We start from the raw sequence: 26134 nt of genomic DNA, 5'->3' as shown, positions 1-26134 counted from the left end.
TCCACATTATTAATAAATGTCTGTTTTCAGTTCTTTTAGTAAATGGACAAGTCGCCATTTTTAAAAAGTTGACCAAACTGTGATGAGTGAAACTTGCAGAGCGTATATACCACGTGACAATTATGAAAAAAACTTGCAGAGCCTGCTCAAAGAGTGTGATCCGGTGGAGGACACCATTTTTGACAAGCAGCCAACTTCTGTACTGTGAGTTTATAAAATGTATTAGCTTTGTCCTTATGCTGTTACAATCTCCTCATGAGAGAGTAGGGATATATATTGAATAGGTGGGAAACGAAAATGAACAACGGGATTAGTTAAAGAAAGCATGATCTAATGTAGAATGATAATCCACCCTTCATTTTTACCAATCCCCTAGCTGGAATGGGTGACATTTGAAACTTTAGTGGGATGGACATGTACAAAAAGGGTATAAAGAATAGGTGACTAAGGGGTGGGGCCTGGTTGGTTGTCGTCGTTATCCTTGATGCTTTCTGATTGCGGTTGAGAGGCCTTTGATGGAGGTGGTAGAGTGAAGGTGTGATGCCGATTGTCGGTTTGCAGAGAGCCTAGTTGATCCAATCCTGTCCTTATCCTGATCTAAGACTTGATCCCCAACACTCTGATTGGGGTCCTTTGCCGTTGCCTAGGCCTGGGTGGTGGTTTTCCTCGTTCTTATTCCCTTGGGTAGGTATTATTGATAACTCGAGAATTCAATTGATCTGTGCTTTTGTCTCTTCTATCTTTCTGAACAAGAATTTGAATTGATGTTTAATGTCTCTTCACCTATCCCTTCCATGCGACAAATGTATTTATGGAAATTGATTATGTTCTAAATGATCGTTAGACTGTATTCTCTCTCATGAGGTGTTTATTCTCAAATTTATGCATTGAGTTAGATAAAATGTAATGACTCACAAAACAGTTGTGGTTATTTGTGTCTGTCTATGAATTTGAAATGACTATTGACCTTCAATTAATCAACTAATTAATCCAATGACTGCTCAGTGCCAAGTTATTGAAGGGCTGTGCACAGGTTAATTATGAGGTTTGCTTGTGTTTCACCCTGACAGAGATTTTGGCTGCTGCTTAACCCCATGGCTGCTAAGGCAATTCCCCTTCGGTGCTGGCGATTTTACTTTTACATTGTTTTATGACGAGCTGGGCTCGTCATCAGTGTACGAGGAGGCTACACCATGACGAGCCCAGCTCGTCATCAGCTTGGAAGGGGTTAAGTATGGTTCGGCCAATTTCCAACAGGCATCCTGTCACCATGACATGCCTGTTGTTTGCTGACAGGGAGGTACACCAGAACAGATCAAATCAAATCAAAATATCTTCATTTAGATATAACACATATATCTTTAAAAGAAGGCTACAAAATTCACATTGTATATCAATTAATAAAATAAAAACATGGTCAGTTAAACAGCCGTTATAAAAGCAGAGGTTGTCCTCTCTTGAGCCTCCTTAAATAAAATAAAAGAAAAAGAAAAGAACACAGGGTGGTAATAAGAAAGGATAAGATAGCTTAAAGCATATTGTGCAGGGAAAAAATCTTCTCTTCAACCCTTTTATGTTACACTCGGCATCGATGGTATCCTGCATATGGAAAGCAACCGACATTCCTGAGGCTACTGACATTTCATTTCAACCTCCTAAAAGATTGGAATAGGTTATGGGGTGTATTGGATGATTAAGAGAAGTGGGAGGGACACTTTAACAGGGCCTATTTTGTTTAAGATTACAGTATCCTTGCTGAATTAAATTTTTTAAGTCTTATATTTAAGACAGTGTTTTCCGGATTCAAAGCTACCATGATGGCTTGCCTGCAGGTCTGGGCACCCAGCCTATTCCATTCTGCTTTAAGTTCACGCCTGCGTTCTGAATTGAAGGCTGGGCAGAGGCAGATCACATGCAACATAGTTTCGGCTGTTTTGCCACACCCTCTGCAGGTTAGATCTTCCGCAGTGCGTCGCCAGGGAGGTAAATCTTGCAGAAATCGCCAGTCGCCCATTCTGATGGCGATAAAGCTGCGTTTTAGGTGCAGTGAATATATACAGGCCAGATAGGAGGCGGGGGCTAGCCGTCTATAAGAGCCCAGGCATGACTGCATTTCAAAAAGAGTGCTTTGTCAATAATAAGTGATCTCATTCTCACACACTTTTTGATCCCAATTTTAAATGCTGTCTGACTAGGATTCAGGGCCCATAAATCGCTTGCTGACATTTGCTGAATGGTGTCCTTAAAAAGACGACCGTACGTTCCACCTTGGTTTTTCTGGGTTACTTCTTGCCAGACTAGGGATTCTAATGTATCTGGGTGCGCTTGTCTCAGTTTGTGACAAAGGTTAAGGTATGCCCCGATGTTAGAGGCATCGTAGTTTATTAGCCCCATCTCCAGTCTTATCTGCGCAGCAGATGCAGACTTTGGCAGCTGGAGAACCTTTTTATAAATTTTAGTTGTGTGCTGGTTCAAGGCAGTGTTCATTTTCCCCCTGAATGTCTCTATACCATACGATAAAGTAGGGCCAATTTTTGCTCTCATCACCTCCAGAAGAGGCGATAGAGTTGGGCCTGAGAGGTTTTGTGCAAGCTTACCTAGTGACACCGCAAGGGTTACTGCTTTAACTGCGATCTCATTACGCTGTCTCATTACGCTGCTTTATAAAGTTGCGCCAAGAATCCAGGTGGACACCTAGGTATTTATACGACTGTCCTGTGACGAGGCTTATGGTGTTAAATGACCATCCGCCACCTGTGTTGCTGGCTATTTCATAGAGAAACATTGGAATGCACTGTTACATTTCATAATACTATAAGTGGTTAGAAAACACCTTGAAATATAATTTAGAGACTGTTTGCAATATTCATTAAAAGTCCAATTCACTTGTGAACTTGAATATTTAATCAATATTAAGGAAAACATACTTTAAAAAGTGACATTTTCCTTGCCTAAAACCTCTGAAGGGTAATTTGCATTAGCATTCTGTGGCAGACCTCTAAGTTCTTAACCCCTGAATGAGTGCAAAAACTGCTTCCAGAGCAGACACAAAGGTTTGGGTGTACGGAGGTGTTTAGTTCCCCTAGCAAGATGGCAATTTGGACAGTGCCCATTAACTTCAAAGGGGCTTCCCTTGTCACTGGTAGATTTCAGATGACAACTGCAAAGGCCCTCCCTTTGTTTCCTCAGTCAGTCAGGCTCCAATGGTGTGGTAGGTGTGGAGTTGCCCCAGAACTGATATGAAGTGACCCCAGAGGAGGGATTGCTCATGTACCTGTCCATACCTCTGGAGTGGGCCCAACGGCCCTGCACAAGGAGAGAAAGGTTTCACCATATTGAACTTAGGCAGATAAGGGTGTTGCTGGGCTGTTTGCAGTAGGGCACACAGGAAATGCTTAAAGAGCTGGTAGGGCAACTCCTGGGAACATATATCCCATTGGTTAGAGAGGAGCCAGAAGTTTACCCACCCACAGACTGGTGCCAGTCATACATGTGGCATCCCAAGTACCCCCCTCAGAACACTTGAGGCCTGAGGAAGATCCAAAGAGGACTGAACCAGCTGTCTTAGACCAGACACGAGCCTCAAAGGACTGGAACTTCCCTCCCACTCTCTTGTATCCGTGATATAGAAGTGAGTTTCAAGGGTCATAAGGCCTACCTCCTACAGGAACACAACAAGATACAAGAAGTCTTTCCTGAAGATTCCCAGCTGATCAGTTCCAACTAGACGCGTCCTGGACACTGCTGTGGCTTCTGCTGGAGGGAGTCCTGACCTTCAAGTGGTTTTTTCATGTGGTATTGGAACTCTTGCCTGGGTCTCAGTGGACTTCTCCTACCATCCCTGAAAACCAGGGACTTAGAAACATTTTATCTACGAAGACTGTCTAGGGGACCATGATAAACCTGACAAACCAATTCAACCAAAGTTGTTGCAGCTGGGCTGAAGATTAAGGTTTTCTCTACAGGAGCAAATCCAATTCAGTGGGATCTCGCTCAGAAAGGATCTAGCCTTGTGGATTCCTCCTTGGCTACAGCCTACAGCCTTACCTGGCTGATGGTTTTGGAGTTCTATTTTTGAGACAAGGGGCCTGATTACAATCTTGGCAGATGGGATAGTCCATCACACAACTGACGGATATCCCATCCGCCAAATTACAAGCTCCAGTTCCATAGGATATAATGGAATTGTAATTTAGTGGCCGGATATCCATCACATGTGTGATGGAGTAACCCTGTCCTCCAACACCGTAATTCGGTCTTAAGTCCCCAGATAAAACCTCCAACTTGGTTGAACCTGGTCCCTGTATCCAAACCGTGCTCCATTGAAGTCAACCTTAAATTGCGCCGAAGTACCGATTCATCATTTCCTGTTTACTACCGCTGGTGCTTAATGCTTTTTTTGTGCTATTTTTATTTAATACGGCCCCTAATGGATTTTTGTAGTTTTGGTGCCGTTCTATTAATTTCAATTTACTCTGTCTAAATTAGGGATTTTTCTTGTGAAATGTATTACATTTTTTGCACTGTTGGGTACTGCATAAATACTTTACACATTTCTTTTAAGTTAAAGCTGTCTTCTCTGTGCCATAGCTACCAGGAAATTTAGCTCATGTTAATTTATTTACTTTAGTGGTTCACCCTGACAAGGATTGTGTTTGTTGCATAAGGTGGGTAGTCAGCCACCTTAACTAACAACTCAGTTTCTTACAGCTAGCTTATTGTTTATGTGTGGCTTAAAACATTGCTATCAAACTGGTGGGGCCGGAACCAGAAGTGTGGTGCAATGCCATTGTGAAGAGGAACACAAAAACGAATTTGAAGATGGGCAAAGAAAGGAATACAATATTAAAATTTGAACAAAAGTAGGGCAACATTTAAATTAAAAGTAAAAAGCACATATGCAAATGAATACATTTCTTAAACACATCTCGAAAATATACAGATAATTTAGTTCATGAACAAATTATTTATTATTATTTAGGGGTCCTGTTTACAAACAAATTGCAAATAATGTTGCTTTCGTTGTCTTCATTGCGCCTTCCTCTCAGAAACCTGATGCTAATATTAGGGTGTGTCAGTGGAACATATGACATGCACAGATCTCAGTGCATCCCTGTGGGATTGAGGAATGCTCTACAATCTGCCACATTCCTTGACCAGCATCGAGGACAGATTCTGAACCGAGAAGAAGCTAGCATGCCGTGAGGACAGAATGTCCCCCTGGATGGATGCATGGGTCTCTGGCTTGACCTGAAGACAGCTGTTTGCACCAGGAAAGATGCATGGGTGCATTGCACTTTGTACACATATACAACACATACCAAACTCTTGTTGATAATTAGTTTCTCCGATCTGTACATGGTCAAATTGGAAGAAACACTTTATTAAAAATGTCCATAATGTACAATTTGGTTTGAGCCGGTTCAGTTCTAGCTTCATTGTGGGCGGCATAAGGAGAACAAAAAAAGTGATGATTATGTTGCTTGAATTACTTTCAGCCACTTGGTAATTACTCAGGGCCACATTCGAACCCATCATTTCTTTTGCCCATCACGTCATCACAGAGAGAAACCAGACATATGCATTTCAGCTTTGTGCCTCTTCAATAAAAACAGATTCAGTCCAAGTGACAGGCCAGGCCCTTCTGTATGGGACCACAAGCCTAGCAAGGGATCATTGGTGAGATGTAGGCTTTCGTCCTGTGACATAATGACCATGGGACCGATGATTGGGCATACCTGTTACCTTTAAAGTGTTGCACTGAGTAAAATAAATGTGATGGGTGGCATGATGGAATTAATGAAAGCCGTGGGTAAGAACCTGCACAATAAACCTCCCTGAGCTCATTTGTATACTAATTAACTTCTGGTTTGTATGAAGGCAGCACTGGAGGCTGGAATCAATGTGCTGTACTCATTAAAACTCCCAAATAGCAGCATAGTATATAAAAAGCAAAGAAGGAAGAGTTGCTTGCTGTCTATAAATTGCATTTTTTGAGGCACCAGAAACCCCATTCCCCTGGCCAATACTTATAATTAGGGGATAGGGTATCTGACCATGCCTCCTTTAATCTTATTGTGGATTTGGAGGCCCCATTCCCCTGGCCGATAATTATAATAAAGGAGGGAGCGCGTGGACACCTCCATAAGCCTTAGAGATGTCCAAAGGACCCCATCCCACAGGGCGAATGCATAAAATTACGGGTCCAATTAGAGTGTTGTTCCAGAGACCCCATCCCCGATACACGTCTGTTTTCTGCTCAGGAGAGTGCATGTAATCCCTGAAGGAAACACAACTTTGCCTCCGTCCAGGTGGGTGCACAGAAAGTCGGCTCCCACCATCAGGAGCAAAATGAAAGTGCCCTCTCCCACCAGCACCACATTGGAGTTTGGGAGCCCACAGGGGGCTTCATGAGCATTGGGGCTCCCCCCCAGTCCCTAATGCTTTAGGAACTTGTGGGTACCCCAGGGGAGCCCCAGACCACCTACTTTTAAAATAAATGCTGTCTCACGCTGGTACCTGATGTGGGTGCTGGCTGGGGAGCTGGCAGAGGCCACGGGGCCTTGGTACTCCCTTGGTGCTCTCACCACAGCCCCCAACACAGGCACTGGTTTTGGGTACCCCAGGTGGGCACTGAGGCACTCAGTTTAAAAATAAAATGATGGCTCCCACAAGAGCCACACATTTTGGGGCCGATTAGGATGGCGGACGGAAATGGGTACTGTCCGCCATGGTGGGGGAAATTTTACTCCCGGCTGCGCCGCGGAGATACCGCGTTTGGGATTAGGATATTCATGTGACGAAACTCCGACCACGGCGGACGGTTCACAACCAACACCGTCCGCGGCGGTCGGAACACAACCAAGTCCGTCCGCGGCGGACGGAGTTCAATGAACAACCACTGCCGCGGACGGAAATGACCGCGGAAAATAAAACATGTACCGCCATACCTGAGAATACTCCGTGGCCGCAATTAGGATAAATCCGCCCATACCACGGAACGCACAGCCATCCACGTCCGCGGCGGAAACAATGCCACGAGAACCACAGCATCACCGCGGAAGGCCAACACGCACAACATCCCTAGCGCCGAACAAATGTCAGAAACTGCACCGCAAGTCCTAAGCAAACATACGAACATTGACAAGCCCCCCCCCCCCAACACCAATCACAAGCCACCATGACAAGTCCCAATCATCCAATAATGCACACACGTCAACACGCCCACCTACCACCTGACTCGCAACAACCATTGAGACACGACTACAAAATGACACCCACACACAACCACAATCCTTTGCACCACAGCATTGCTGCCAGCAAGAGGGCAAATCGAGAAACTGCTAACTCACATAAAATCACATAGAAGACACCCACCCACCACCCTACCACACCCACCACACAAACACCCACCACACAAATCCGACACATCACACACCACACACCTGCACCTCCCAACTCACACAACTCACACACTGAGCACCACACACCATGGCACCCAAAAAAAATCCTAAATTCTCAGAGACAGAGTTGAGGGTAATGGTAGACGAAATAATCCGTGTCGAGCCTCACATCTTCGGGGCCCAAGTCCAGCAGACGAGCGTGGCGCAAAAGAACCACATGTGGGACAGGATCGTCACTCGGGTGAATGCGTCGGGGACTGTGCCGAGGACGAAGCATGACATTCAGAGGCGGTGGCATGACCTGAAGACCAGGGTCAAGGGCATCCGAGCGAAAAACGTCACTAGAGCCAATCATACTGGCGGTGGCACACCCCCGGAGCCATTACCCTACACAGATTGGGAGGAGAAGGTGCTGGGGATACTGCACCGAGAGAGCCTAGACGGACTTGACGAAGGAGAAGAGACTGGTGAGTACAAACCAACACCACGATCAGCACGACATGGTCAGGCTCACACAACTGAGAAGAAACATCCCCTACGCCCCAAACCATGCACGTTCGACACCAACTCACTAACATGTCCATGGCTCCCAACAGGCCCCCATGTTCACGGGGAGGGTGGTGGTGGTGGTGGTGGTGGTGGAGGGTGGGGTGTGTGAGAGGCCCAAACTACAACTCCCAACAGGCCCCCATGTTCACGGGGAGGGTGGTGGTGGTGGTGGAGGGTGGGGTGTGTGAGAGGCCCAAACTACAACTCCCAACAGGCCCCCATGTTCATGGGGAGGGTGGTGGTGGTGGTGGTGGTGGTGGAGGGTGGGGTGTGTGAGAGGCCCAAACTACAACTCCCAACAGGCCCCCATGTTCACGGGGAGGGTGGTGGTGGTGGTGGTGGTGGTGGAGGGTGGGGTGTGTGAGAGGCCCAAACTACAACTCCCAACAGGCCCCCATGTTCACGGGGAGGGTGGTGGTGGTGGTGGTGGTGGTGGTGGAGGGTGGGGTGTGTGAGAGGCCCAAACTACAACTCCCAACAGGCCCCCATGTTCACGGGGAGGGTGGTGGTGGTGGTGGTGGTGGTGGAGGGTGGGGTGTGTGAGAGGCCCAAACTACAACTCCCAACAGGCCCCCATGTTCACGGGGAGGGTGGTGGTGGTGGTGGTGGTGGTGGTGGAGGGTGGGGTGTGTGAGAGGCCCAAACTACAACTCCCAACAGGCCCCCATGTTCACGGGGAGGGTGGTGGTGGTGGTGGTGGTGGTGGAGGGTGGGGTGTGTGAGAGGCCCAAACTACAACTCCCAACAGGCCCCCATGTTCACGGGGAGGGTGGTGGTGGTGGTGGTGGTGGTGGTGGAGGGTGGGGTGTGTGAGAGGCCCAAACTACAACTCCCAACAGGCCCCCATGTTCACGGGGAGGGTGGTGGTGGTGGTGGTGGTGGTGGTGGAGGGTGGGGTGTGTGAGAGGCCCAAACTACAACTCCCAACAGGCCCCCATGTTCACGGGGAGGGTGGTGGTGGTGGTGGTGGTGGTGGAGGGTGGGGTGTGTGAGAGGCCCAAACTACAACTCCCAACAGGCCCCCATGTTCACGGGGAGGGTGGTGGTGGTGGTGGTGGTGGTGGTGGAGGGTGGGGTGTGTGAGAGGCCCAAACTACAACTCCCAACAGGCCCCCATGTTCACGGTGAGGGTGGTGGTGGTGGTGGTGGTGGTGGAGGGTGGGGTGTGTTCGACAGGAAACCGAAATGGCTACAAATCCATATACCCATGTAATGTCCAAATTACTGACCAGCTCGATCTTGTCCCTCAGGTGATCGTCAACTGACTGCGGAAACCAGTACCCGGCCGCCAGCCTCGCCTCTCACATCTACAGGACTCTCTGGTGACGAGGACACAGTCAGCTCCGGGGCGGAGGATGGAGCGGGACCAAGCACGCAGCCAGGGCCATCTGGCTCACAGGGACTCCCTGGACAGACCAACGTCGCATGTGTGACTCCAGCGGCACCTGTCTCTGTGATCTGCACAGTCCCCACCACCACCAGTACCACCAGTACCACCAGTACCACCAGTACCACCAGCACCACGACTCCTGCCGCTGCCACCCAGCAGAACCCACCGCGCAACGCTGGTCCAACGGCCCCACACACAAGCAGGGTGAGTGGGCCACAAACACAGGCAACGGGACAACATCCAATCAGGCGAGCCACACACCGCCGTGCAGAGGAGGAACAGCTACCCCAGCCAGTGGCACAGTCCCTACAAGCTCTTGCCAGGTGCCAGGCGTCATACGACCGGTCCCAGGCAAACGCTGATCGTGCACACCAGGACTCAGTGGACAACACCAACACCCAGCGCCAAATCGCTGGCATCCTTGGCCAGATGTTGCTGATCATGGGGCAGCAGGCAACGATGTGGAGTGAATGGGTTGACCGGAACAACCCCCCCCCCCCTCCACCAAGTGTGGTAGCGCCACCGTCACCTCCGCCTCCCCCGCCACCTCCGCCTCCCCCGCCACCTCCCCCGCCACCTCCGCCTCCGCCGCCACCTCCGCCTCCGCCTCCACCGCCGCCACCACCACCTGAGCCCCTGGCGACGGATGTGGCCCATCAACAACCTGCCCTCCCAGCTGACTCTGTTCCAGGTCAGAGACGGAGGGGCCGTCCGAGTAAGAAAGAGGCTGAGAGCAGTGTTGGAGCGCCAGGCACACGCTCCAAGAGGGGACGACCATGACAATGTCACTGCCTGTGCCAGACATTCACCCAGCTAAGTAGCCTGTCCCACAGACAATCATTCCCACTGGTCTGCTGGTCTACCCTGACACCCCCCAATGTGGCGTCAGCACGGACATTTCATCAGCCAATACCTTCAACTCCAACTCCCTCCACCCCACTGACTTGTAAATATTCACCAGCACAGAAGCACAACCTGTAAATAAATAGCATTAATTCACACAATGATGTTTTGCCTCCATGTTTATTCACATGATTGCCATCAGATACAGACGTAAACAGGTACAGGGATCATAGTCGTACATGATCATGGCGCTGCGGGAGTGACCTAGAGAAAACCAGAGACAGCAAACACACGTCAGTAAAGAGATTCACACACATCACAACACAATGCACAGCTACATTACACAAACGACAACCATCACACAAGCATGGGATGAGAGCACACACATCATGGACACTTCCATGTCCAAAGACATGAAGACACACATGTGCAACCATCACAAACAACACCCAGCTGATTAACCCCATACCCACACAACACCAGCAAACATACATGAGGCATTGTCAACCGCCACTACAGGTAGATACTCACATTCAAGGGAAGTAGCGATCTATGAGCTGGCGCCTCTGGTCCACACCTTCCTCCTCACCACTATCCTCATCAGTGGACATGGGTGGGATGGGAGGCCGAGGCACTCCTTCGTCTTCAGGGTCCAACAGCAGTTCAATGCCATTGCGTACTGCAATGTTGTGGAGCATGCAGCAGGCTATCACGATCTTGCATACTTTTCCTGGTCTGTAAGGCAGGGCCCCTCCGGTCTTATCGAGGCACCGAAACCTGGACTTTAGCAGTCCAAAGGTACGTTCGATGACTCTCCGTGTCCTTCCATGTGCCTCATTGTACCGCATGTCACCCGCCGTCCTCGGATTACGTAGGGGGCTGAGGAGCCAGGGCCGGTTTGGGTAAGCCGAGTCGCCTATGTAGGGGGATGACAGAGACAAACATCTGAAATATATATGGTGGGTACCCCATGCAACACAGAGATCACAAGAGTACCCACTGCACACTCACCAACAAGCCACGCTTGACCGGGTCGCAGATTTGCCATGAGTCGTGGGACATTGCTGCTCCGCATGATGTGGGCGTCATGTGCGGATCCAGGAAATCTGGCACACACATGGGAGATGATGTTGTTCGCCAGGCACACCACCTGCACGTTCAGCGAATGAAAGTGTTTGCGATTCCTGAACACTTGTTCGCGTGCCCGTGGTGGAATCAGAGCGATGTGTGTGCCATCAATTGAGCCCACAACGTGAGGCATGTGGCCCAGTGCATAGAAAGCAGCTTTGACAGCTGGCAACTCTTCCGGCCGTGGAAAATGTATGTACTCATCCTTGTAGAGCATCATAGCTGTCAACACATCCCGAAGAACCGTGCTAAACATGGCCTGCGACATCCCCCTGGAAACTGCAACAGTGAACTGAAAAGTGCCAGTAGCGAAGAAATGTAGTACCGCCATGACCTTTGCAGTGGGTGTAATCGACCCAGGATACGTTCTACGTGGCTGCAGATGAGGAGACAATAGTGCCACAAGGTCCATCAACCGACGTCGATCCAGCCTGAATTTCCGAATGATCTCCTCGTCTACCATATCCTCCAGCACAGTGTATGGCCGAAGCACATTTGGAGCCCTCCTGTGTGGGACAGAGATGTAACTTTGGTCAACTTACAAACGACGCATACGTGTAGAACTCCATCACATGTGTACCTTACTGACAAAACTTCCGTCATCACCCTAATGTTTCGTAGACACATCACAGACACTCATGCTACTGCATGCACACAAACGATAAGTGTACACACGCCATGTCATCAAGCACAAATGCCACCACCAATAATGATGTGCATACGGAAATGACATGCATGGTGACACAACGTACAAAACACATACACGGAATGCATGTGTACCACCACCACTGTAGTCACCTCGACACAACAAGAAACTGACAACAGATGCATTAATTGGCCACACAGCCGTGATGTACTGTGTAGTTGTGAAGATGTAACAACGTCTGTAGGGTCACACCCGACGTCAACAAGTAGAAATGCACATCTTTTGCCCATATTGTGCCGACCGATTGCCATTGTATGGACACACATGCTATATTGTATGACATATGACCTTTCCCAATCACGCTCACATCCCTCATGACACAACTGCACACAACACATCACGGTGCAGCGTCTGACAAGATCACATAATTGGCGCCACCATGGCGGTGCTCAACTTCCGCTACTTCCCAAAGGCCATATGCGGCCAGCGTCCCTCTCCCCATTGGCTGCATGTGCATGGACCGTCACGGGCAGACATCGGCGACCGCACGTGCAAGCCTCAGGCACGGATGCTTCCGTTGCAACAATGTACTATCACTGGCGCCTCCATGGCGGTGCACGTACTCAGCGGGGGAGGTGCAGGCCCATACACCCTGTAGATGTAGTCAATGGACATGCCATTTCATGACCCCCCTTACAGTCACCTTGCATCATCCACCGTACACCGGCCGGAGCGGCCGGGCCTAGGACGACCGCCGTGCCCGGCCATGTTCAACCGCCGTGCCCGGCCATGTTCAACCGCCGTGCCCGGCCATGAACAACCGCCGTGCCCGGCCATGAACAACCGCTGTGCCCGGCCATGTTCAACCGCCGTGCCCGGCCATGTTCAACCGCCGTGCCCGGCCATGAACAACCGCCGTGCCCGGCCATGAACAACCGCCGTGCCCGGCCATGTTCAACCGCCGTGCCCGGCCATGTTCAACCGCCGTGCCCGGCCATGAACAACCGCCGTGCCCGGCCATGAACAACCGCCGTGCCCGGCCATGAACAACCGCCGTGCCCGGCCATGTTCAACCGCCGTGCCCGGCCATGTTCAACCGCCGTGCCCGGCCATGAACAACCGCCGTGCCCGGCCATGAACAACCGCCGTGCCCGGCCATGTTCAACCGCCGTGCCCGGCCATGAACAACCGCCGTGCCCGGCCATGAACAACCGCCGTGCCCGGCCGTGAACAACCGCCGTGCCCGGCCATGAACAACCGCCGTGCCCGGCCATGTTCAACCGCCGTGCCCGGCCATGTTCAACCGCCGTGCCCGGCCATGAACAACCGCCGTGCCCGGCCATGAACAACCGCCGTGCCCGGCCATGAACAACCGCCGTGCCCGGCCATGTTCAACCGCCGTGCCCGGCCATGAACAACCGCCGTGCCCGGCCGTGAACAACCGCCGTGCCCGGCCATGAACAACCGCCGTGCCCGGCCATGTTCAACCGCCGTGCCCGGCCATGGCGCTTGTGTTCATGGCCGGGCACGGCGGTCGTCCTAGGCCCGGCCGCTCCGGCCGGTGTACGGTGGATGATGCAAGGTGACTGTAAGGGGGGTCATGAAATGGCATGTCCATTGACTACATCTACAGGGTGTATGGGCCTGCACCTCCCCCGCTGAGTACGTGCACCGCCATGGAGGCGCCAGTGATAGTACATTGTTGCAACGGAAGCATCCGTGCCTGAGGCTTGCACGTGCGGTCGCCGATGTCTGCCCGTGACGGTCCATGCACATGCAGCCAATGGGGAGAGGGACGCTGGCCGCATATGGCCAATCGCAAGTAGCGGAAGGTGTGCACCGCAACTATGGGCCAGTCATTGGCCCATTTCACGATCACGCTTCCAGGGCTGACCAATTGCTGGCGACGTATGCCACTGACACGTGCTGAGGGCCCTATATATGTGTGTTGGCCAAAACGACGCTACCTACCCTGGGGACCAGTGCTGCCTGTGACCATCACCTCGACCTACTGCTGCTGCTGAGCTGACCACCGACTGCTGCCTGTGACCATCACCTCGACCTACTGCTGCTGCTGAGCTGACCACCGACTGCTGCCTGTGACCATCACTTCGACCTACTGCTGCTGCTGAGCTGACCACCGACTGCTGCTCTAGTGCCATACTCCGTGATCTTGCCATGTCGAGAGGCAATGAGATCCGGTCTCGACCCTTCACCGCCGCGGAGCTTGATGTCCTCGTGGACGGTGTACTCCGCAACTATGGACGCCTCTACGGCGCACCAGGACGGGTGGTAAGTGCAGTGTGGGACATGTTGGTGTGCATGAGGGGGCTAAATGATCTTGCCAATTTCTATCTTAGCTGTGTAGTGTGGGCTACACATATGTTCCCGATTGTGCATGGCTGCTGACAGTTACGTCTTGCCCCTATGTGTGTCACAGGCCACCTGTCCACTGACTAAAACCCTTTTCTCTTTCATCATGGTAGGTCAAGCTGCACCTTCGCAAGGACCTGTGGAGGGGCATAGCACGGGAAGTACGGGCATTGGGGGTGTGCAACAGACGACATACACACTGCCACAAACGCTGGGACGACATTTCCAGGCTGAGCAAGAATGTAGCTGAAGTAACACTGGGCCTGATTCCAAGGACGCCCCGTCTGGCCCGACGCTCCATGACCCCTCTCATGCACCGTATAATTGCAGTGACGCATCCTGAACTGGCCGAACGTCTGAGTGCCGATCAACAGCAAACTAGCGGTGAGCATACTGTCTGTGTAGGAAACTTGTGAGTGCTATGCATGTATTGGTGCCCAGACACACTATTGAGTTCCGTGTTGCGTACGTATGCCTGTGCTGCCATTTTGGTCCCATTGGGTGGTACTCATTTGACAGCCAGGTCCGCCATGTTGACACGCCACTTGCTTAGTACTTGAGTGTTAATGCACATCCCCTAGTGGTCCATGGCCCCATTCCAGGAAATGTGAGGATGACTGGTAGGGGTGGGCCATGTGCAGGATGTGGGCTCCTAAACCTTTGTCTGCTATGTAATTTGGCTATCCTGTTCCTTCTGTACGTCAGTCTGCCCATGACTCACACATCTTTTCTGTGCATTTCAGCTTTGACAGAGGACACTCTGCCACAGACGGTGGAGAGTAGCCGAGGAAATGAGTCCGGCTCAGACATCGCACACACGCAGACTGACACGGAGGAGGCCAGCGCCGGAGAGGGGGACAGGACCGTCCCTGAGGACTCGCATGTGGAGACACCATCGTCCTCCTCGTCGGACACTCTTGGTGAGCCTGCACTGTTGTCACAGACTGGGAGTGGGCACTCATCACCTTCTGTCGGAAGACAGCACACAGGGCCCACACTTCCACCAACTGCACCATGTACTGTTCGTGGCCGGAGGAGTAGGGGGAGCAGAGTGGCGTTCGGTGCAGGCACCGCTGCCCCTGCCACGGTGAGCCAAAATGCACTGTGTGCTGAGGCAGTTGATCTGCTGCGACAGCTGTGTGTGGGGCAGACCAATATGACGAATGCATTCCAGGACCATGATAGGAAGTTGGGGCAGGTGGTGGCATTCATGGAAGGGATGCATGGCGATCTTTCAGGTCTACACAGGACAGTGCAGTCATTGGCAAGCAGTGTGTCGTCTGCAATAGTTCAGTCGAATGAACAGGGTCCTACTTCTGTTTCCCCATCTACACCGCTGGATGTCTCAGGGGGTAGTGATTATTGTGAGCAAGACTCAAATAAAGGTTATTGCACTAGAAGCAGCGTCAGACAGCACGTCAGGGCACGCAGGGCACAGACCACATCCCCTAGATCACCTACATCTGTTCACGTACACGACGTCAGATGCACTGGAGTACACACACAGGATCCACAAGTGTTGTTGGAGGACATGCCTTCAGGAGCTACACAGGCATTCAACACAAAAGGTACTCCCAAGGCATGGGATACTCACATGTCCATGGACTGTTCCTTGGACAAGGCCAGTCAGAAGACTAAGGCACCTACTAAGAGCAGGGAGACTCCCAAGAGCAGGCCCACAGCGGTCGATAGGAACACTCCCAAGGACAGTGAGAAGACTAAGGCACCTACTAAGTGCAGGGAGACTCCCAAGAGCAGGCCCACAGCAGAGGTAAGGGACACTCCCAAGGACAGTGAGAAGACTAAGGCACCTACTAAGAGCAGGGAGACTCCCAAGAGCAGGCCCACAGCGGTCGATAGGAACACTCCCAAGGACAGTGAGAAGACTAAGGCACCTACTAAGAGCAGGGAGACTCCCAAGAGCAGGCCCACAGCAGAGGTAAGGGACACTCCCAAGGACAGTGAGAAGACTAAGGCACCTACTAAGTGCAGGGAGACTCCCAAGAGCAGGCCCTCAGCAGAGGTAAGGGACACTCCCAAGGACAGTGAGAAGACTAAGGCACCTACTAAGTGCAGGGAGACTCCCAAGAGCAGGCCCACAGCAGAGGTAAGGGACACTCCCAAGGACAGTGAGAAGACTAAGGCACCTACTAAGAGCAGGGAGACTCCCAAGAGCAGGCCCACAGCAGAGGTAAGGGACACTCCCAAGGGCATGGACACACACAGAGAGCAGGTGTCTTCTGGAGACAGGTGCACCACAGACGACAAGTCTGCTGGCAGGAACAGGGCGGCGAGCAGGGCACAGGCTACATCCAGAGACAACACTCCACCTAAGGATAAGGCACCTCCTACGGACAAGGCATCTAGCATGGACATTGGCGCAATCAAGGACAGGCATACTCCACCCCTGGCTGCACTGAGGCTGATGTTTACTACTGGACGCCAAACTAATGTCTCCGCGGCAGAGTCCCCCCATACCTCCACTCCCATCCAGGCCAGTCAGAAGCAGAGGTGGGTGTCACCTGTTGTAGCATCCCCCATTACACATCATTCCGAGTCCAGGCGGCAGGCACAGAGCAAACGACAAGCAGGCTCCAGCACGTCCCCAGAAACCAGGTCCCCGGCAGCAGTTGCTCCACCTATGCTGGGTGGTGATTCTTTGGAGTCCCCGCCACTTGGCAGTCCAGTCCTGTCCAGGGTGCACTCACACCTCCATAAGAAACGCAGACACACACCATTGACACCTGCCACACCCGATTTGGCTCTAGATGACCTATCACCAGCTCCCAGGCCCACCCTGCCTCCTGGCCCATACAGCCCTGTGGCTCATCATTTCAGTTGTCCCAGTGGCGCTGGTGCAGTTGACTCTCATGTATCAGATGGTGGCACAGTGTCAGTTGTGCCCTCTCCTGTTGCACGTCCTGGCAGTGTATCTGGGTCTATGGCTCACGTGTCAGTTAGGAGATCTGTGGCTGTGTTGCACACTCCTGTTTCTGGTGCTGCCAGTGTGTCTGGGTCAGTGGCTCACGTGTCAGTGACTACATCTGTGGCTGTGTCTCACACTCCTGTTGCTGGTGCTGCCAGTGTGTCTGGGTCCGTGGCCCATGTGTGTGTGACTCGGGCTGTGGCTGTGTCTCACACTCCTGTTGCTGGTGCTGCCAGTGTGTCTGGGTCCGTGGCCCATGTGTGTGTGACTCGGGCTGTGACTGTGTCTCACACTCCTGTTGCTGGTGCTGCCAGTGTGTCCGAGGCAGGTGGTTCACGCAGTCCCCCTGAGTCTGTGATGTGAGGTGCTGTACACTTCACTGAAATGTTACTTCACATGGTGTGTCCATTGGGAACTGCGTGGCACTCTTGTGGTTCCTGTGACGGGTTGGTAGGGACACGTAGTTGTGCAGCCTCTGATGTACCTGCTGTGTACTGCACTGTGCCCTGTTGATGCTCTGATACTGCATACTGCCCTCTCGTTACCTGCTATGATGTACCTGCTGTGTACTGCACTGTGCCCTGTTGATGCTCTGATACTGCATACTGCCCCTCTCATGTGCTGCCTCTGATGGACCTGTTCTGTGCAATGGACTGTTCATGCACTTGGCCCCTCTCATGTGCTGCCTCTGATGGACCTGTTCTGTGCAATGGACTGTTCATGCACTTGGCCCCTCTCATGTGCTGCCTCTGATGGACCTGTTCTGTGCAATGGACTGTTGATTCTCTGTGCCCCTCTCATGTGCTGCCTCTGATGGACCTGTTCTGTGCAATGGACTGTTGATTCTCTGTGCCCCTCTCATGTGCTGCCTCTGATGGGCCTGTTCTGTGCAATGGACTGTTCATGCACTTGGCCCCTCTCATGTGCTGCCTCTGATGGACCTGTTCTTTGCAATGCCCTGTTGATGCTCTGATACTGCATAGTGCCCTCTCGTTACCTGCTATGATGTACCTGCTATGTACTGCACTGTGCCCTGTTGATGCTCTGATACTGCATACTGCCCTCTCGTTACCTGCTATGATGTACCTGCTGTGTACTGCACTGTGCCCTGTTGATGCTCTGATACTGCATACTGCCCTCTCGTTACCTGCTATGATGTACCTGCTGTGTACTGCACTGTGCCCTGTTGATGCTCTGATACTGCATACTGCCCTCCCGTTACCTGCTATGATGTGCCTGCTCTGGTGCCCACTTTGCCCATGCTCACGCATACACTGTGATTGAACCCCTATTTTGTGAAATAAAGGTGGTCTATCAAATCTCGTGGTTTTTCGTTGTCATTCCTGCTTGCGTACTACAATTGTGTATTCGTATTTGCTTCTCATCAGTGGTTACGGTGACATGACACTCCCCCTTCCTACGTCACGTCCCTTGCTGGTATTCACCTCCAGACAGCCAATGGTTTGTGCCTTACCTGCGTCGTCCATAGTAGGCCATGACGAGGACGTGGTGGATCGCGAAGAGCATCGGGAAGGCGTGTAGCGCAGGGTCCATGGTGGTGGTCAGCTTGCGGTGGGTATCTCGGCTATGTCACCTGTGTTCGCTGTGGGGATTCCGACGTGTTCAGACAGGTTGTTTTTCCGCAGCGGTTTTATGTGTGTTTTCCGCCATCTTGATTGGGGGGACGGTCTTCGTCGTCAGTACGTACGGCGGTGCGTCCGGATCTGTTACGTCCGCCGCGTGGTCGTGTGTAGTTGGCCGGCGGAGCGTGCTTTTCCGTCGCGGACGGAAATTTGACAAGTTTTCCTATCCTGATATGGCGGACGGAGTATCCGCGGCAGGCGGACACGGAAAAGGCTTTTTCCACCTACTCACGGGCCGCGGTGGCTCTTCCGTCCGCCATCCTAATCGACCCCATAGTATTCACTACTCCAGCATGGTGCACTCTACAATGCCCTGTTAGAACTTTTTTGCTCACATTTTATGGATCTTTGAAGGGACAGGGCACCACCAAACATAGTTTTATGTTGTGGAGGGCTCCTGGGAGCACAACGGGCCCCTCGGCAATATTTAAAAAAACACAGGGTGTCTCCCGGGTCAATAAATCCATCACCTCAGGTCAGCTTAAAATATTTATTTAAAGCACTCCAAGATGGAGCTGTATGCTTTTCGGCTAGAAGGCAGGAAATCTTTGTGATGGGTTCTGTGGTTGAACTTTGTGGCCTGAATTTTGTTTTAAAAAAGACTCAAAAATATTTTTTTCTTTTTTTAAGTAATGCTTTAATAAACATTTTATGACAATCACTACTACTAAACACTACATTGTGTGAATTTATAAAATAAACATTTGATCATAGCTAGTAGTGACTTCTTGGCAAAGCTAATAGGTCTCCTTCATATATGTTGATATGCTGACCCCTTGAGAAAGCCAATAGGCCTCCTGCTTTTTATATTTTGGTGTTTTAATCCTTTAACAAAGCCAGTAGATCTGCCTTACTTAAAATGACACCATTTACGTTGCAACATGATATAGGTGTGTGCACCCGTGGCCAGGCCTAACTCCCAAACCTACACAGCAAGCCGTGAGTGGCGGGGCTGGGCATTCATGAGGGGGGGTGGGTGCCTGCAGGGGAATGGGGCAGGGCCTCTCCAAAGGCACTTGTGCCTAACCCCACGTCATGCTCGGCCTTCCGACCTCGCAATGCACTGCTAATTCCCTCACATATTCCATCTCTCTTGACATGTCCTATTACATCATTAATAACACCACTGCAACACCTGAAATGACATTGATGACAATACTATGCATGTCACGGGCACACGCTATAGCTACTTTAGGGCATGAGCTATAGTTACTTGAGATTTATTTGTGAGATTATAAATGTATACATACAGTGAGATAACGCCTAGGTCGTGTCTGGAATTCCAACAATAGATATGCTTTTGAAATTCCCAGATGATCATGAGACTTGATTTGGACTAACCAGGGAGGGAGGGCAAGGGAGAGGGCTGGGGGAAGTTAAGTGTTGAAATATGTTCTACATGTTAAACTGCCAAAGATATGTGGTGAGATAAGTGGTCTGTAAATGGTAATTGAAGCAAATTATGTTCATATAAACAACTGTAATGCAGTTACCTGTAACTGCCAATAAAGCTTTCTAAGAAAAAAAGTTACCTATAATAAAAAAAATTGTAACGTTTTGTAAAATATAAGCTAATTGTGCTGACAACGTGTGAAAATAGAAGAAAGGCTATAAGACAAAACTACGGCAAATATAAAATAGGCACGAAATTGGATTTGGAAGCCAATTGGTGCAACACTGATGAAAGAAATACAGGAAATCACAAGTAAACCCTCCCAATTTCGTACAACATGAAAAAACTATAAATAGAATACGAAAGAATGCCATAACCTTGGTGATAATACCTAAAAGACATTGAAAACGCCTTGAAAAAGTTGTAAGTATTAAAGGTGGGAGAATTATATGTTTTTATTATTTTTATTTATTGTGGCAGTAACACAAGAATTTAAAGACATTTATTTAAACAATTTAATGTACTATGTTTACGGTTTTGCAGGGTTTTTTGTAGTCAACATTATCAACAATTTATGATGCATGTTCAAGCTAACATAAGGAATTCTACTAGACTCGGTAATAAAGAGTTGCGTAAAGCAGGTTAATGAATTAAAGGATGCGATTTGGATAACTTTTCAGGCTGCAAAAACGATACTTACGTGAAAATCCCTGATAAAGAAATTTAGAGGCTCCAAAATGAAATGGAAATGTTTATTTAATATCTGAGTAAACGAAGTTTAGGAAATTAACCACTTCACCGCGGCGGCTATTCAGCCGCAGTGCTAAGGGGGCGGGGCGGAAATGCGGCGGGCGCATGCTGGTGACGGAACCGCTCTGTCGGTTGCGCTGTGCTTATGACAGAGCGGTTCCGTCATGGCCCGCCCGCTCAATAGAACGCTCAGCGCAGGTGCGGAATTCGCCCCGCGCATGAGCGGCGGGCGGGCCATGACGAAACCGCTCCGTCATCAGCACAGCGCCACCGCGGCTGATGACGGAGCGGTTCCGTCATCAGCAGGGGAGGGGTTAAATAAGATTCTGAGTTGAGGGCGTTAGAATGAGAAATAATATTTGAGTAGCTGATGTTGTTGAAAACTGATGAGATGTTAATAACATGTTGACAAGGACTATATCTATACAGTTAAATTGGAACTGCTTAAATAATATCAAGCCGATATGTTCATGAGTTCCATACTCAGAAGGCAGGGCTAATTTCCCAGTCAGCTAGTAACATTGGGCCCGATTCACAAAGGTAAACTGAGACGAAAGTCTAACTTTACAACTTTTGGAATTCATCGAGGGCATTTACTACTCGTAAATGCCATTTGTGAATATCAAATATTTAACTTTATGACGTTCGGTATTCACAAAGGGCATTTACTGTTCGTAAATGCCCTTTGCGAATACTGAAAGTCGTAAAGTTAGACTTTCGTCTCATTTTACATTTGTGAATCAGGTCTATCGTATTTAAAGATATGCAACGTAAAGCTATTTACTGAGTTAGAATATATCTGCTCTAATTTCCAACCTGGGAGATTCAAATTGGAGAGGGTCTATCCTAGCATGCAATAGTACTAATGCAGGAAACGTGGTCAGTACATAAAATAATGTTAAATGGCTAAGTTACTTTCATCAAATCAGCAAGTAAGTCTAGTAGCGGTACAATGAAGGGTGGACTGATGACATTTCATAAACCTGGGTTGAATATTTAACATAGTTTGCTAGACTAAATTTATGAGAGTGTGAGAGATTTGAGCAGTGTTTCCTGCATCGAGGGGTCAGCTGAAATTAACATCATAAATAGGTTCCTTAACCCAGACAACTGCCTGCCTACTTTAAAAAGCAGTTTCCTGTATTTTGTTGAGTGCCTTATTAGGTGGAACCTCAATATGGCCAGTGATCAAATAATCTAAAAGTGCATTGCCTCAGAAGTTGAGAAACGAAGTAGATGATGCCCTATTAAACCCTGGCAAATTTCCAATAAACCATAATGCTGACACAAGGTGGAGTAAACTGGCAAACTACATTGCTCATCAAAAGCTTAGAGAGCTAAATTTGCACTATAATATAATGAATGAGAACCTAAATGCACCCTTTTCAAATAAATCCGCTAGTCACTAGTTGATTAAAGTAATTGGCTAAATAGTTGTGGCTCTCTTTTTGATACATTGCACCAACTGTTAAATCCTCTCCAGAATTGAAAGTAAATTTGAATCCCTGTCAGCCTGTTCTGGGTTAATGACAGGTTTTCAATGTAAATGGGTTGTTAATGAAGATATGTAGTGTACAGGGAGGAAGAACTTGTGATATGATCTAATCATATCAACACTTTTAATTAAATGACTTTAATCCTGTACATTAAAGCATACTTAGAGTTAATCTTCCTTTATGGGTTAATTAATGACAAAAATGTGATTCATCAAGTGTCATGAAAAGGTTTGAGGCGCTGAACAAATTACCCTAGAAAGGATAACCCACTTCTGTAGATGCTTTACAAAGGAATAGAGAAACAACTGGGCAACCTAGAAAATAATGACCTGAGGTGTGGTTCGATTTCGAGCATAGAAAGACAAAGTATGCTTTAATAAACTGGCTGCGAAATGAGGTTAACTAAATTTTGAACAAGCATTTGCAAAGCTAATAGATCTGGCTCTGGCAATTTTCTTAAATTGTTATTTTATTTTTAATCACAAACATGTGACACAAAAATTAAAAGGAAAAAAGAAAATATGCACTTACAGCCTTATCTTGACAATATTTTTTTTCATTTAAAAACACTGATCGATCCAGCTGTGTTATTACAAGTGTTTTTTAGCATATTTTATTAGTTTGCAAATGAGAGGATCAACACACCTAAAATGGCCTATTTGACGCAACATGCATACATATAAATATACAGTGGAAAAATAATATAAATAACAAGAATACAACCAGTGGTGTTTTTTAAACAATAACGTAAACTTTAAATAGAAGTGCAGGTAAATCAAATAGTTGGTATTTAAAGTAAATATAAAAATGAGTTAAAAGCACACTTTAACTGGGTTTGCAATTTAAAAGGAAAAAATGTAATTTTTTAGATGGATGCAAACAATATGCACAGGTTTGTTCAGTCCCTCAGTGAAGAGAGCCAATGCGTAAAGTGGGCTGACCAATTGACCCATGCTGTATGCTGTGGTTGGCGGAAGTCAAATGTGAATAACAATTGAGCAGACCAATGGAGGAACCCGGCTGACGGAAATATTTTTGTGGAAAAACAATAGTCTGATGAGACAGATAAGCTAAGACTGTCTCAAAGGCCAGGTGTGAAACCGATGTAAAGACAATGTAAAACAATATTGGAGGACAAGTATAGGCGATTTATGATGTGTAGGCGATATATCCTCAAGGGCATAGTGGCGTGTAAGTACACCAGAATCTTCTGAGAGATAGTGGCTCTTGTTATTGTCAAGCATACAAATAATAATGAAATTTCCTCTCTAAACTAGCTAGTGACACGCTCATTTTTTCTACGTTTTTATGATGCTTCCAAGGATGACAAGGTGAGAGTCAAAGACATATCAATCTGTATTCCGAAAGCCCTGGAAAATTATGAACATGCCTAAGCTCACTACAACCTAGAAACGCGCACGATTGGGCTGAAATCATATTTTTATCCTGGAACCCTGACTGAGGTAACCAAGGTTTTGTGTATCTTCCTAATACATTAATTGTATTATTTTTAAGATGGTTGCTAATCATATTACCGCGTACATCTTGCTTGAGGATTACCTTGCTGCTCAAGTCTAGCAATTAAAGATGAGCCAGACTAAAACTTGATTGTTTCTGATGATTCTCCTGTTAGGACAGAGTGGAAGCTAATACACAGCGCACACAATTTTGTAAAACTGTATAAAACACGTTATCATTTGGATTCCCACTACTTTGGGACGTAATGCTGATGCACAGGTTCAGAAACAACTGCTGGAAGAGGCCTGAGCAACTGTGTGAGAATGATACAAATACTCTTTTTTACCCCACTTTTCCATCTGCCACCCACATCACCAATAGTTGAGGGTGAACTCCAACAACAAATATTTGTCAAGTTGCAGTTAAGCAAAAAGTGTGGACTAATATGACATTTTATTTTGTTAATTTTAAGATATAATATTGCTAAAGTGAGGGGTCAGATTGAGTCGACTGCCACATATATCATTAATAGTTGTAAGGGACTGAAATCTTTTATTGGTGAAGATGATGCAATATATAAAAAGATATCCTGAGGTCTTCCTGGGAAAAAAATAATTTTAAAACAAAGTTTAAAAAAAGAAGAAAAAAAAAATATATATATATATGTATATATATATATATATATCTATATATATATATATATATAGATATATATATATATATATATATCACGGAATCCACAGCGTCAGTGAAGGCAATCCTGTCCCCACCGCAGCAACGCAGACACGAACCAGCAGTAGGTGCAAATTTCTTTTTTGGTTGTGAAGTGCCCCCATAACGTTTCGGCTCCTCCGAGCCTTGATCACATCAATATATATTTTTTTTTTTCAGACAAAGAATGTGGCACTCCTGGATGGTTTTTAAGCCTATTTATTAAGCGTTTTCACCCCACCAACGTGTTTCAGCCACTCTAGGCTTTTGTCACGGTCGGTAAGTACTTCTTTACTTTCTATAATTATACTCTCCCATATCTGCCTTTAAGTGGCATTATGGGATATGTAGTTGTACACAAAATTTCAAAACTGTATCAAAACAACAGAAAGACAATTGCGCTTAGTATCATTACATTGCATATCATTCTATTGGCTAGCATTGTTATTCGCCTTTGATTATTACGATGAAGGTTCAATTCAAAACATTATGTTCAGGTTTAGTACCTTAAGCAATGTCTTCATTGTTAATTTCACGCAGTGGTTAGATTACAAAATGTTATCTTAGGTTTAGTACTCTTATCAAAAGGTTTCATGTTTTAGCACACAACGAATGCATTAGCTAAAATTTTAATCTTGGGTTTAGTACTTTTATCAAAGGGTTCATGTTTTTCTTTTTCGCAAAGAACAAATGAACTGACTCAGTTCTAAATCTAGATGTACATAAAGTTCCTCGTCGTTGTTTATGGCTCTCTGGATTTTTGTCCTGAGTCTTATGATTAGACACAACTCCATCTTGTGTAATTTTCTTACACAATCTCCTCCTCGGTCTCCTAGAGGCAACATTCTGATTCCATAAAAACTCATCGATCTCCAATCTCCATTTTGGCAGATACTCATATGCTTGGCTGTGGCATATGTCATGTTCACATTTTTAACGGCATGTATAGGCTCTAAGATTCGTTTTTTCAGCATACAGGTTGTACTCCCTATATATCTCATGCCACATTTACATTCAATCATGTAAATTACGAACTTGGAAGTACATGTGATGTATTGATCAATTTGCATCACTTTGCCATTTGGTTCCAGGATTTTTGCCATGCTTCGTCCTAATTTGCATGCTTTGCAGGAGCTGCATGGTTTAAAACTCTTGCGTTGGTTAGTTAACCAATTTGTTTACTGTTTTGTTTGAAAGTGGCTTTTTACCAGCAGGTCTTTAAGAGAGATATTTTTTCTGTAAGTTATTGTTGGTGTTTTTCCCACGATTTCACCTATATCAGGATCCCCTGATATCAAGTGCCAGTATTTTTTCATTTTGTTTGCAATGCATCCACTTTCGTTGCTATAGGTGGTTATGAGTCTCGGTGGATACTTTTCTTGAAGGATTTTGGGTTTTTCAATAAGAGTCTCTGCTCTAGTTTTC

This window comes from Lissotriton vulgaris, chromosome 1_1, assembly GCF_964263255.1.
Source record: "Lissotriton vulgaris chromosome 1_1, aLisVul1.2, whole genome shotgun sequence".
In the NCBI taxonomy this organism is placed as follows: Eukaryota; Metazoa; Chordata; class Amphibia; order Caudata; family Salamandridae; genus Lissotriton; species Lissotriton vulgaris.
This window is presented reverse-complemented; position numbering follows the sequence as displayed.